The 15,486-nt window shown below is 44.3% G+C and overlaps 1 protein-coding gene across 1 annotated transcript in view; it reads right to left on the bottom strand.

Moving 5' to 3' along the window:
* Positions 1-13,649, bottom strand: part of cul1b (cullin 1b) — an 86,697-nt gene extending 73,048 nt beyond the window's left edge. The window contains exon 1 of the mRNA XM_055657036.1: positions 13,492-13,649. The gene's annotated coding sequence lies outside the window, so the exon portion shown is untranslated. The remainder of the gene's footprint in view (positions 1-13,491) is intronic.
* Between the last annotated feature and the right edge of the window lie 1,837 nt (positions 13,650-15,486).

The raw sequence follows: 15,486 nt of genomic DNA, 5'->3' as shown, positions 1-15,486 counted from the left end.
TCCCACACTGACCTTTCTATCCTGCGCCTCCTCCTCTTGGCCAAGATCAAGTGTAGCATCTGTTTGTATCAGTCGAGGACGAGGATCGCGGATCTAGCACCGATCGAAATTGGAGTTCACGTTGGCGACCAAGTAGTCTGTCAGTTGCTGGCTTAGAGGTGGATCCACCTCATCCAGTCAGAATGGCGGCAGCAAATGGAACGTTACAACAGGATATTTGCAATACCCTGCGACTGAGCATGAAGTACCTCAGCGAGGGAGCTCCCTTCTCACGGGACCAGTTCGTCAGGAAGGTCTTGCTGGAGCCTCGCAAATTTGTGGCCAAGGACATTTACTGTCTCCAGGACTTCCCGGTTAATGGTTACTTTGATGTCACTTTCAAGTATCCAATGGGATGGCAGAAACTGATGCAAGACTTCCAGGAGAAGGGAAATGAAGCTCCGCTGTTGCTGCTGAATGTGCAGCCGCTCTTCACCCTCCCCACCCAGAGGAACGGATGATCACGGTGCACATGTTTAACCCGCATGTGCCCATCGTGGATGTCCTCACCTTCCTTGCTCGTTATGTCGAGTGAGCAGGGAACTGTGCGGATGAGAAGGACCTGTTCGGGATCTGGACGAGCAAGCGGCAAGTCAAGGTGAAGATGAGGGTGGAAGGTAAGGGAGCCATCATCCACCAGACCTCAGTGTTTGCTATCGGAGGGAACTGAGGTTACATGACCTACACGGGGCATCGCAGAGTGTGCAGGAAATGCCACAAACCTGGGCACGTGGCGGTCAAATGCAGTGCAATTGTCTGCAAGAACTGCAAGCTGGAAGGCCACGAGACAAAGGACTGCCAAGTGAACAAGAACTGGTCCTTTCACACTGATGCAGTGACCACGAAAGTGCATTAGCACATTTGCTATCTTTGGCATATCCACAAGGATTCTCGGAAACTTCTACAGATGTAGTCTATAAAGTATTCTAAAGTTAAGATGACGATAGACTAAAGAAAGGACTTCTGCAAGGACTAACTCAGAGCTCCCGTGGATTTTGAACCAACAGCAACAAAGAGAAGCAGGAGAGCGCACTGATTGGCTCAGAGCTCCTGTGGATTTTGAAGCAACAGCAACAAAGAGAAGCAGGAGAAAGCACTGATTGGCTCTAGCCCGAGTGGGAGGAGAGGTAGAAGTGAGTCAGAGGGGGAAAACAGTTGAAAAGGAGAGGCAAAGCATAGGCAGACTTAACTCAGAGCTCCTGTGGATTTTGAAGCAACAGCAACAAAGAGAAGCAGGAGAAAGCACTGATTGGCTCTAGCCCGAGTGGGAGGAGAGTTAGAAGTGAGTCAGAGGGGGGAAACTGTTTAAAACTGAGGAATTTGGTTTGTAAATTGGTAAATTAGGCAATTTATCAGTCAATATAAGCAAGACGGCTCTTAGGGAGCGGCCTTGTGAGTAAAGTGTGAGTTTGGCTCAAAAGTCTTCGACGAGGAGGCTACGCATAAAGCTCGAGAGGACGGAACGCGGTGAACACATGTCGGGGCAGATGAGAGTGTGAGGCTTGCGGAATGTGGGAGCCCAGGGACACAGATGGAGGCCTCTGGCTGCTACATGTTGGGGCACTGGAGAAGCAGCTGGATGACCTCAGGGCCATCCGGAAAACGAGTTTCCTGGACAGGACCTACAGTGAGTTAGTCACACCGAGGTTATGGAAAGAACCAAGGTGTGTGACGGAGAGAAGGGGTGGAAATCGTGGAGTGCAAAAGACTCGGGGGGCTGTGCCTAATGAAAACAGGTACGCCCTCTTGGGAACTGTCCGGGGAGACCATATTTCAAGTCCGAGCGGCGGACACCTTGGTGGCTCTTATCCTGGAGAGGAGACTCGACTGGCGAGACCGACGTCGGGCAGAGACCTAGTGGTGGGTGACTCCATTGTCCGAGGAGTGGACAGGAGATTCTGTGGCGGCAGACAAGATGTGAGGATGGGCTGTTGCCTCCCTGATGCCAGGGTTCAGGATGTCACAAGCTGAATTCTGAACATTCGAGAGAGAGAAGGTAAACAGCCGGCAGTGATTGTGCACGTAGGCACAAACGACATTGGGAAGAAGCGGAAGGACTCCAACATGACTTCAGAGAGTTGGGAAGAAGACCGAAATGCTGAACTTCTAGGGTGGTTATCTCTGGATTGCTTCCAGTACCACGTGCGAGTGAGGACAGGAACAGGGAGATAGGGGATCTGAACATGTGGCTGAGGGGCTGGTGCAGGGAGCAAGGACTTTAGATTTATAGACCACTGGGATCTCTTCTGGGGTAGGGGTGACCTGTACAAAAGGGACGGGTTACACCCTAACTGGTGGGCGACCGACATTCTGGCAGGCAGGATTGCTAGGGCTACACGTGTGGGATTAAACTAAATAGTGAGGGGGGAGGGATTGACAAATTGGGAGTATAAAGATGGAGTTGAAGGGGACGTGGCTACAGGAAAAATTACAAAAGATTATTGAATTAATGGGAAGGAAAGCTTGAGAATGGACAACAGAGTAAGGTCAGGGCCAATTGCAAGGGGGGGAAGTGAATATGGAGGTCAAAGTACTGTATATGAATGCACAAAGTATAAGGAATAAAGTGGACGAGCTTGAAGTTCAGTTGGAAACTGACAATAATGATGTCGTGGGAATTACTGAGACATGGCTGCAAGAGGGCCAGGGCTGGGAACTGAATATTCAAGGGTATACCTCCTATCGAAAAGACAGACAGGTGGGCAGAGGGGGTGGGGTTGCCCTGTTGGCGAGGAATGAAATTCAGTCCCTTGCAAGGGGTGACATTGAAACAGGAGATGTGGTCAGTATGGATAGAACTAAGGAATTGTAAGGATAAAAATACCCTAATGGGACTAATCTACAGGCCACCAAACAGTAGCCTGGACATAAGGCGCATGTTGAATCAGGAGTTAAAATTGGCATGTAGTAAAAGTAATCCTGTGGTTGTTATGGGAGATTTCAACATGCAGGTAGACTGGGAAAATCAGGTTGGTACTGGACTCCAAGAAAGGGACTTTGTAGAGTGCCTTTGTGATGGATTCTTTGAACAGCTTGTATTGGAGCCTACCAGGGAGAAGGCAATTCTGGATTTAGTGTTATGTAATGAACCGGATTTGATAAAGGACCTCGAGGTTAATGAGCCATTAGGAGGCAGTGACCATAACATGGTCAGGTTTCATCTACAATTGGAGAGGGAGAACAGTAGATCGGAGGTGTCAGTGTTGCAGTTGAATAAAGGGGACTATGCGGCCATGAGGGAGGAGCTGGCCAAAGTTGACTGGAAAGATACACTAGCAGGGATGACAGTGGAACAAAAATGGCAGGTGTTTCTAAGAATAATACAGAAGGTGCAGGATCAGTTCATTCCTAGGAGGAAGAAAGATTCCAAGGAGAGAAAGGGACGACCATGGCTGACAAGGGACGTCCGGGACAGTACAAAAATTAAAGTGAAGAAGTACAACGCAGCAAAGATGAGCGGGAAGCAAGAACAACAGTGGGAAGCAAGAACAACAGAAGATAACCAAAAAGACAATATGGGGAGAAAAGATGAGGTACGAAGGTAAGCTAGCCTAGAATATAAAGCAGGATAGTAAAAGCCTCTTTAGATACGTGAAAAGGAATAGATTAGTTATGACCAAAGTTGGACCCTTGAAGACCGAAAAAGATGAATTTATTATGGGGAACAAGGAAATGGCAGATGAGTTGTACAGGTACTTTGGATCTGTCTTCACTAAGGAGGATACAAACAATCTTCCTGATATAGTAGTGGCCAGAGGATCTGGGGTGACAGAGGAACTGAAGGAAATCCACATTAGGCAGGAAATTGTGTTGGATGGACTGATGGGACTGAAGGCTGATAAATCCCCAGGGCCCGTTGAGAAGGATGAGAGGAGATTTCGTTGAAACGCTGGAGGCAGGAAAAATGTTCCCGATGTTGGGGGAGCCCAGAACCAGGGGCCCCAGGGTACTTAAGGAAGTGGCTCTAGAAATCATGGATTCATTGGTGATAATTTTCCAATGTTCTATGGACTTAGGATCAGTTCCTGTGGATTGGAGGGTAGCTAATGTTATCCCACTTTTTAAAGAAAGGCGAGAGAGAGAAAACGGGGAATTATAGACGAGTAAGCCTGAAATCGGTGGTGGGGAAGATGCTGGAGTCAATTATAAAAGATGTGATAGCCGCACATTTGGATAGCAGTAACAGGATCGGTCCGAGTCAGCATGGATTTACGAAGGGAAAATCATGCTTGACTAATCTTCTGGAATTATGTGAAGATGTAACTAGGATAATGGACAAGGGAGAGCCAGTGGATGTAGTGTACCTGGACTTTCAGAAAACATTTGATAAGGTCCCACATAGGAGAATAGTGGGCAACATTAGGGCACATGGTATTGGGGGTAGAGTGCTGACATGGATAGAGAAATGGTTGGCAGACAGGAAACAAAGAGTAGGGATTAACGGGTCCCTTTCAGAATGGCAGGTAGTGACTAGTAGGGTACCGCAAGGCTCGGTGTTGGGACCGCAGCTATATACAATATACATCAATGATTTGGATGAAGGGATTCAAAGTAACATTAGCAAATTTGCAGATGACACAGAGCTGGGTGGCAGTGTGAACTGTGAGGAGGATGCTATGAGAATGCGGGGTGACTTGGACAGGTTGGGGGAGTGAGCAAATGCATGGCAGATGACGTTTAAAGTGGATAAATGTGAGGTTATCCACTTTGGCAGCAAAAGCTGGAAGGCAGATTACTATCTAAATGACGTCAAGTTGGGAAAAGGGGAAGTACAACGGGATCTGGGGGTCCTTGTACATCAGTCTATGAAAGTAAGCACGCAGGTACAGCAGGCAGTGAAGAAAGCGAATGGCATGTTGGCCTTTATAACAAGAGGAATCGAATATAGGAGCAAAGAGGTCCTTCTGCAATTGTACAGAGCCCTAGTGAGACCACACCTGGAGTATTGTGTGCAGTTTTGGTCCCCTAATTTGAGGAAGGACATTCTTGCTATTGAGGGAATGCAGCGTAGGTTTACACGGTTAATTCCCGGGATGGCGGGACTGTCATATGCGGAGAGAATGGAGCAGCTGGGCTTGTACACTCTGGAGTTGAGAAGGATGAGAGGAGATTTCGTTGAAACGCTGGAGGCAGGAAAAATGTTCCCGATGTTGGGGGAGCCCAGAACCAGGGGCCGCAGTTTAAGAATAAGGAGTAAGCCATTTAGAACGGAGATGAGGAAACACTTTTTCTCAGTGGTAAGTGTGGAATTCTCTGCCTCAGAGAGCGGTGGAGGCAGGTTCTCTGGATGCTTTCGAGAGAGCTAGATAGGGCTCTTAAAAATAGCGGAGTCAGGGGATATGGGGAGAAGGCAGGAACGGAGTACTGATTGGGGATGATCAGCCATGACCACATTGAATGGTGGTGCTGGCTCGAAGGGCCAAATGGCCTACTCCTGCGCCTATTGTCTATTGACTTCTTCTTGGCACTGATGAAATGAATCAAGCAACTTATTACAAGATCCTGACAGCCACTAAAGGGGAAAGAAAACCACAAAAAGTGGTGTTTTCTTAAAGAAGTAACAGACATTAAAAAAAATTGAAGCCATTGTTCAGTATTCTGAACAAAATGAATTCACAGAAGATAAAGTGAACAATTCAACTTCACCTTGGACAAATACATTTTTTTCTTGAAGTAGAAAGTACATGAATATAAATTTTAGGCATTCAATTGATTAGAGTTCATGCCCAACTAGAAACAAAAAGACATGATACAGAACTGAAGGTCAAGCCAAATGGGATCTCTGGCTGCAAACATTATTGCAAGTTATTATAAGCTAAAAACATATTTAAGAGTAAATAGAAACATAGAAAATAGGTGCAGGAGTAGGGCATTCGGCCCTTCGAGCCCGCACCGCCATTCAATATGATCATGGCTGATCATCCAACACGGTATCCTGTACCTGCCTTCTCTCCATACCCCCTGATCCCTTTAGCCACAAGGGCCACATCTAAACTCTCTCTTAAATATAGCCAATGAACTGGCCTCAACTACCTTCTGTGGCAGAGAGTTCCAGAGATTCACCACTCTCTGTATGAAAAATGTTTTTCTCATCTCCATATAACGATATAACAATTACAGCACGGAAACAGGCCATCTCGGCCCTACAAGTCCGTGCCGAACAATTATTTTCCCTTAGTCCCACCTGCCTGCACTCATACCATAACCCTCCATTCCCTTCTCATCCATATGCCTAAACTTCTGTCCCTTAATTCTGAAGTCATGTCCTCTTGTTTGAATCTTCCCTATTCTCAAAGGGAAAAGCTTGTCCACATCAACTCTGTCTATCTCTCTCATCATTTTAAAGACCTCTATCAAGTCCCCCCTTAACCTTCTGCGCTCCAGAGAATAAAGACCTAACTTATTCAACCTTTCTCGGTCCTAAAGGATTTCACCTTTATCCTTAAACTGTGACCCCTTGTCCTGGACTTCCCCAACATCGGGAACAATCTTCCTGTATCTAGCCTGTCCAACCCCTTCAGAATTTTGTAAGTTCCATTGTAAGTTTTGCAAAATTACATTGCAATACAATCAAGGTTAACATACTGAAATATTGAGAGTTATTCACAAGTCTTGTGATACACAATTTGGCTCATGACAGTACATGTGATCCATTCAGAAAAAAAAACAAGTCCAAAGAAGGCAGCAAATATTGAGTATGAGTAAATTTATAAAAATCCAATAATTTCCTCTGGTATTACAAGGGGACAAATAAAATTAATCTTAAGTAGTCAATACCTTTTGATTTTATTCAGCCAACATAGCCAGATTTAAAAGGACATAACAAAATTAAAAATCTTATGATCAAATTGCATTTAGACAAAGGTTTTTAAGTGGAGAGAATGCAAGAAGTGTTCATAATTATCACACTCACAAATACTATCACACTAGATTCAATATAGTATAAACTAAAAGCAATATAAATTCAAAATATAAACATAAACATGGAGTAAATATGCATTTCTTGTAAATATATATCCTCCAACTCAATTTTATAAATTGCATAAACATATTTAACAAAAATAAAGAAGATGGTGATATTCTATATTTTAGTTAATTAAATCAGCATCTGTTGCCAATATACATGGATGCACAACCAAGAATCTTCCCCAAACAATGCACGTATAATTCAATTAAAATGTGAAAACTTCAATAGACCATAGATAATAGGTGCAGGAGTAGGCCATTCGGCCCTTCAATGGCTGATCATCCACAATCCCTGTTCCTGCCTACTCTCCATATCCCTTAACTCCACCATCCCTAAGAGCTCTATCTAACTCTCTCTTGAAATCATCCAGAGAACCAGCCTCCACTGCCCTCAGAGGCAGAGAATTCCACACACTCACAACTCTCTGTGCAAAAAGGTTTTTCCTCATCTCCATTCTAAATGGCTTACCACTTATTCTTAAACTATGGCCCCTGGTTCTGGACACCACCAACATTGGGAACATGTTTCCTGCCTCTAGCCAAACCCTTAATAATCTTATATGTTTCAATAAGATCCTCTCTCATCCTTCTAAATTCCAGAGTATACAAGCCCAACTGCTCCAATCTATCAACATACGAGTCTCGCCATCCCGGGAATTAACCTCGTGCACCTACGCTGCACTCCCTCAATAGCAAGAATGACCTTCCTCAGATTTGAAGACCAAAACTGCACACAATACTCCAGGTGTGGTGTATTGTCATGAAGGCCAACATGCCATTCGCTTTCTTCACTGCCTGCTGTACCTGCATACTTACTTTCAGTGACTGATGAACAAGGACCCCCAGATCCTGTTGTACTTCCCCTTTTCACAACTTGACACCATTTAGATAATAATCTGCCTTCCTGTTTTTGCCACCAAAGTGAATAACCTCACATTTATCCACAGTACACTGCATCTGCCATGCATCTGCCCACTCCCCCCAACCTGTCCAAGTCAACCCGCATCCTCATAGCATCCTCCTACAGTTCACAGTTCCAGCTTGTGTCATGTACAAATTTGCTAATGTTACTCTTAATCCCTTCATCTAAATCATTAATGTATGGTGTAAATAACTGTGGTCCCAGCACCGAGCCTTGCTGTACCCCACTAGTCACTGCCTGCCATTCTGAAAGGGACTCATTAATCCCTACTCTTTGTTTACTGTCTGCCAACCAATTTTCTATCCATGTTAGTACCCTACCCCCAATACCATGTGCTATAATTTTGCCCACTAATCTCCTATGTGGGACCTTATCAAATGCTTTCTGAAAGTCCAGGTACACTACATCCAATGGCTCTCCCTTGTCCATTATCCTGGTAACATCCTCAAAAAATTCCAGAAGATTAGTCAAGCATGATTTCCCCTTCGTAAATCCACGCTGACTCGGACTGATCCTGCTACTGCTATCTAAATGTGGCGCTATTTCATCTTTTATTATGCTATCGTGCTATAAAGATCATCACGTTAGCAAAGTAGGAGGAAAAGGTAAGCCATTTCAAATTACATATGACCATAACATAGAAACATGGAAAATAGGTGCAGGAGTAGGCCATTCGGCCCTTCGAGCCTGCACCGCCATTCAATATGATCATGGCTGATCATCCAACTCAGTATCCTGTACCTGCCTTCTCTCCATACCCCCTGATCCCTTTAGCCACATCTAACTCCCTCTTAAATATAGCCAATGAACTGGCCTCAACTACCTTCTGTGGCAGAGAATTCCAGAGATTCACCACTCTCTGTGTGAAAAATGTTTTCCTCATCTCGGTCCTAAAAGATTTCCCCCTTATCCTTAAACTGTGACCCCTTGTTCTGGACTTCCCCAACATCGGGAACAATCTTCCTGCATCTAGCCTGTCCAACCCCTTAAGAATTTTGTAAGTTTCTATAAGATCCCCCCTTAATCTTCTAAATTCTAGCGAGTACAAGCCGAGTCTATCCAGTCTTTCTTCATATGAAAGTCCTGACATCCCAGGAATCAGTCTGGTGAACCTTCTCTGAACGTGACAAGAATTTCTTTCCTCAGATTAGGAGACCAAAACTGTACGCAATACTCCAGGTGTGGTCTCACCAAGACCCAGTAGTTTAGATAAGCCTAAATATTGAGGGTTGTACAATTGAACCAGGGCATTACTGAAATCAAATGGACACCAGAAAACTGGATCTTGGTGCTCACCCAACAAAATAGTAAAAATGAAGACCCAAGGCCAGAAAGAAAGCTTTCTTGTGGTTTGTTCCATGATATTGAGCTCTTCCACAACCTCACCTTTTCAATCAAGAATCTCTCCCCAAGACAAATCTACATACATTTTCAAAGCTCTTTAATATGTTGCCCTCTCACATCAGGGATTGCTAGCAAAATTGAAGGGGCTAAAGCAGTATGGATTGAAATGGCTTAAAATCCAAAGTCGTGGTAAATGGTTGCTTGCTCAGACATGAGGATCCTAGCCAGGTGTGATCCCTGAAATCTGCACAAGGGACATAGCTTTTTATTATAATTAATACATGGGTCCCATTTTCACATTTGCAGAGGACAAAGCTTGTGAGTGGGTTAGGCAGTGAGAACAGTGACTAAAGGATCCACATAAACTAACTCAATGAATAAAAACTCTGAAAGATAAAAGTAAGGGAGAAACAAAGAATTATACTGTTAAGAGAATGAGAAACACTGTTCTCCTTAACGAGCACAGTTCTTTTATGTGTGCGGGAACAAAGAGATCTGCATGCATATATGGATAAATCCTTAAGTGTGGTAGTACTTGTTGAGACTGGTTACTCTTATGGTATCAGAGTACAAAAGTAGGAAATTTATGTTGAACTGGTGCAAAACTATGGTAATAACACACAGTCCTGCACCATTTCTGGTCATCAATTATGACTTCGCTAAACACACAAGATCAATTTTATCCTCAAACAGTCCTCTGAAACTTTTTTTAATATATATATAAATGTTGCAAGTTAGAGAAAAAAAAGTTGTCGCTCCTTAAAAGACCTCAAAAAGGTGACATTGAGCTGCCTTCTTCAACAGCTCGTCCTTCCACTAAAAGTGTTTCCAATGTGTAGCTATGAAATGTCAGGATTTAGATGTTGACAAGGAAGGAATAGCAATTTATTTCAGATTGAAATGGTGTGCAATTTGGAAGGGAGCATGTAGGTAGTTCCAATGCATCTGTTGTTCCACTCATTAAAGGTTGCTGTTTTGGGAGGTGATGTGAGAACAGCCTACATGAGTAAATGTGCATGTTGTTAACGATACACATCTCAACCTCTGTTCACAAGTAGTGAAAGGAATCAGCATCATTTGCAGTGGATGGGGCACCAATCATAAAAGTTGTCTGCCATTGACAGTGTTGAACTTATGAGCTATTGTTCAGGTTCCCATGTCTAGGCAAATGGAAAACATTCCATCACGTTATTGATTTGACAATAATGGAAAGGCATTGCTGTGTGCCATTTGTTGCAGGATGCCAGCTTCTGATTTGCCATTAAAGTGACTGGCTCAGTTGAGTTTCTGGTCAATAGCAAGGATCCAAGATGTTGAGGGCTATGACTTTGGCAATGATAACCTGACAGTAGATAGTTCGACTCCCTTATCGTAGATGGTCACCATGTGGAATTTCTGTGGCATGATTTTAGCTTTCAGAAATATTTTTCCTTTAACCACAGCTTCTTAATCATTCAAATGTTGCCTTGATGTCATGGACAGTAACTTTCAGGTCACCTTTGGCATTCAGCACTTAGTCCATGTATTGATCAAGGCTGCAAAGAAGTCTAAAGCTGATGGTTCTTACCATTAAACACTACAACCTCCAAATAAGCTGAACTACATAGGCTTGGAGGCATTGGTTTTGTACACATACACACACATTTTTTTCCTCATTTATTATTGTTTACAGAGTACAGAATATTCTGTTGTGCTGCTGCAAGTAAGAATTTCATTGATCGGTCAGGAGCATATGACAATTTAACAATTTGATCCTTAAAAATCCACACAAAATCCAATTAGTGATTGGCTAGTTGTGACTAATAGTTGCCTAATTGCTTTTATCCCCTTTCTAATTATTCAAAAACAGATTGGCTGGCCAGTAATTATTTGGAAGTTATTTGTCCTGCTTTTATGGACAGGTCATAACTGGCCAATTTTCTGTATTGTTGGATACCAGAGTTATTTTAATTAGTTGTTTCAGTTAATACAACAACCAGGATATTGTCTTGATAGCCTTTACTCAATCCAGTGCAGTCAGCCATTTGTTGCTATCATAAAGTGTTTTAAGAAAGCCTCTGAAGGGTTCTAAAAGAGGTAGCATCATAGATTGAGGAGACACGAGGGGTGATCTTTCAAGAATCACTAGATTCAGGAGTGGTCCAGATCAGAAGCAGGGATGATCTGACGGTAATGGAGGGATTATTGTCCTAAAATTAGTCAGCCATTCAGATCAGCGGAAATGTTTTCATCCTGAGGGCGATTAAGACCTCAAGGGGATTGGGTATGGGATTAATGCAGATTCTGTTTGGTAGTCATACTTCAGGTTTCCATCAGCTTGTCAATGGTGATGCCACCAAACAATTATTGGTGAAGGACAATGATAGGTCCTATCTGGAGTACATTGCATGCTCATACAACTGTAGGTGCTTCTTTCAGATGACGTTCAATGTTGACCCCTGATTCATCAGCTGAGGGAAAATAATGGGGATGCAGTTTCCTACTTTATATTTAGCCAGACTCAAGGTCCATTTCATCCTGTCATTATATCACCATCATCAACTGTAGCAAAAAGTCTGCTGTTCTGATGTAACAGGATGTACTCAAGGATTGAGAACACTGTCTGAACTGAAAACTCTTTTGTCACAAGATGAAAGGTCATCAACCTGAAGCACTAACCGTGTTTCTCAATGCATGAATGTTACCTAACCTGAGCATTTCCAGATGTTCTATGTGTAAGAAGGAACTGATGGTCTAGATGCTGGTTTAAACTGAAGAACTTAAACAAAAAGCTGGAGTAACTCAGCGAGACAGGCTGCCTCTTTGGAGAGAAGGAATGGGTGACGTTTCAGTCGGAAGAAGGGTCTCAATCCGAAACATCACCCATCCTTCAGACTGAAGAAGGGTCTCGACCCGAAACGTCACCTATTCCTTCTCTCCAGAGATGCTACCTGGCCCGCTGAGTTACTCCAGCTTTTTGTGTCAAGATTTTCTATTTATTATGGATACTGGTAGTTTCACTCAAGTACAAAACATGTAATTACATTGCCTAGATAATGAACAAGTTAAATAAAGTTATAAGCAGTATAATTTTTAACCGTGGCTAACATTACTTCCATCACCACACAGTAGAAAGATTAAACCAACAACCATTCCATTTATATCCACCCGCTTAATTATTTAAAGAGTTAAAAACAATAATGATCCCGCATATGATAGTAGTCTTCAGATGGGTCCCAACTCGAAAGAGCGCCTTTCCATTCCGTCCCTGACCCCGAGTTCCTCCAGTACTTTGTTGTGCGCAATACTCCAGCTTCTAGTTTCTTGTGTCTCATATATACGCCAGTACTATTAGGGAAACTCTGGACTGTTTTGTGGAAAGCGATCCCGAAGTCTCCGAGAATGAGATTTAAAAAATGTTTCCGGGCATGATAATAAACAGTCGAACTCTTCCTGCCACAATTTATTCCGACAACTACGTGAGTTTCGGGAGCGTTCAAATATCCGTTTAAAAACTGATTGCAAAGCCACGGTTCACTTCCATTTGGAAAACCCCGAGCCATTTGACTGAACGAGGCCGCAAGCAGACATTAATTGTAAAACACAAAGTGTTGGAGGAGGGAAGGGAAGGGAAGCGGAGCTGGGAGCAGGTGTCGACCCGCGGCTAATTCTCGCACAAAGACCCAAAGCGCCGAGTCACCGGAAACCGTGGCGGCGACTCTTGGACGGACTCTTGGCCTTTGGCCCCGCGGGATCCCCGCAATCTGTGGGAAACGAGCCACAGGAGGCCTCTCGCTTCCTCCTTATGAATGCGCCACAAACACGAGGGAGGCCTGGGCCTACGCTTCCTCCTGCCCTCCCCAGGCAGCCGTTCCTTCGCTCGCTCACTTTCTCTTTCCCCCGCTCCCCTCTCGGGCCGTTTAACAACCAGCGCGTCAACCGTTCGCAAACCTCCCACCCAACTCCGCAAATTAACGCCTGCGACACTGCGGGCCGGGCCGGGCTGGGCCGGGCGGTGGCGGCATCAGCATCGGCATCAGCGGTGCTGGGAGTTGGGGAGCTGCCGCGCACAACATGGCGGCGGCGGCGGCGGCCCGGCCTGTGACGAGCGGGTTAGTGAGCGAGTGAGTGAGTGAGCGGCTCCAGCCACCGTGAGTCAGGGCGAATCAGGCCGGGAGCCTGCAACCTGCAACGCGCCCTCGCTGCCGCCACCACCCTGCGCCGCCAGCCCCGACACTCACCATCGCTGCTCCCGCCGCCGCCGCCGGCTCTCGGCCGCTTCGTCTCCTTTTCCAGTGATTTAATTTTTCCAACCGACCAGCGCCTCCACTCCGCAGACTCCGCGCCGCCCGCCCGCCTTCCGCCTGCAACAATCTCCACCAACAACAGTTCCGCTGCTCCCACCCGACCCAGGCTCGCTCGCACTCACTCACTCTCTCACCCTCTCGTATCTGCGACGCCGCTTGTTTGTTTCCCCTTCAGTATGTTTCTACCTAACAACAGGTCTGTGAACCAAGCACGCTTTGTTATTCCCGACAAAAAATAAACACAAGTAAGATTATCTGAGCCTCGCAGTGAAATAACTGCTTTGGTGAAGACACATCTGTTCCAAGTGGTGGGATTTTTTTTTTAAATAAAGAAACTTAAATGTAATTTGATTTTTGGCAAAACGAAGGCGAACTATCGGAATGTCCCATAAATTGCAAGAAGCCATTCCCTAATGGGAAGGTTACACAGAAAAGCTGGAGAAACTCAGCGGGTGCAGCAGCATCTATGGAGCGAAGGAAATAGGCGACGTTTCGGGCCGAAACCCTTCTTCAGACTGATGGGAATTCCCTAATGGGAATGTGATCAACAAACCGTGTTGTGATCGATAAAACTTCAGTGAGTTTTGGCCTCCAGGTAGAATAACATACTGTATTCACCAAATTATGTGTTTACATCTACAACAAATATAAGCAGAAAGATTTAAAAAATTGGTCGTTTTACTTCAAAGTACACCAAAACACGGATTTCCGTCACAATCAACGCCCAAATAAGAATTAGGCTGGACAAACCATAAAAAGTTATATTCCCTATTCTGTAGGAAACACATCTCAAAGTTATTCCCACTGAAACAGGCCATTCAGCCCACCTATAGGGTAGGGTAGGGAGCCTTTGCATTTTTCAACTTGAAATTGTGTAAACTAGTGCATACTGTAGCGAGTCTTTTAAGGGGTTGGACAGGCTAGATGCAGGAAGATTGTTCCCGATGTTAATGAAGTCCAGGACAAGGGGTCACAGCTTAAGGATAAAGGGGAAATCCTTTAAAACCGAGATGAGAAGAACTTTTTTCACACAGAGAGTGATGAATCTCTGGAACTCTCTGCCACAGAGGGTAGTTGAGGCCAGTTCATTGGCTATATTTAAGAGGGAGTTAGATGTGGCCCTTGTGGCTAAGGGGATCAGGGGGTATGGAGAGAAGGCAGGTACGGGATACTGAGTTGGATGATCAGCCATGATCACATGAATGGCGGTGCAGGCTCGAAGGGCCGAATGGCCTACTCCTGCACCTAATTTCTATGTTTTTATGTTTCTATGTTTTTAATTTACACTTGAATCTAACATTTATGCTTTAAATTGGATTACGTATAGTTAGGCTAGATTACATTCCTAACTACATTCCACAGTAGTGCTAAGCTCTGATCAACATGAATGACCTTAGTATATAGGGTGATTTCACCAAAGGTCAAATGAGCGTAGATTCCCCCCTCACGTGACCGAAAAATTTAACTGGAGGACATATGTCACTTCGGTACATGTTAGTGAATGGGGAAACACGCACTTTCACACCCGTTAAAAACATGGAAAACGGCCGATTTTTGAGCTGAAATTTTCTGTGCTAGTCGGGGTGACCGTGAAGCACAGCGACCTAAATTTTCAGGCAAAAAAAAGATAGAAAGTAAGGTAATTACAAGAGGGAACTGAAGGTGCCAATCCAGCGGAAGTGCTTAGCAGACATTTGCCGTGGAGATTTAAAGGTCCAAAATATTGGGAATTATCGCGTTTGCTCGCTGAATTTCATCAAAAGTAAGTCAATAATGATAGGATCTACACTCATTTGACCTTTGGTGAAATCACCCTATTCATGAATGGAAATCAGATTATAATTCATGCTGTTATGCATATATCTATCTATCTGTCTATCTGTCTATCTATATTACTACAAGTCTGATCTTGACCGCTTTTGGCACACT

The sequence above is a fragment of the Leucoraja erinacea genome, chromosome 2 (assembly GCF_028641065.1).
Source record: "Leucoraja erinacea ecotype New England chromosome 2, Leri_hhj_1, whole genome shotgun sequence".
Taxonomy (NCBI): domain Eukaryota; kingdom Metazoa; phylum Chordata; class Chondrichthyes; order Rajiformes; family Rajidae; genus Leucoraja; species Leucoraja erinaceus.
The sequence above is the reverse complement of the archived record's forward strand: the minus strand, read 5'-3'. Positions and strand labels throughout refer to the sequence as shown.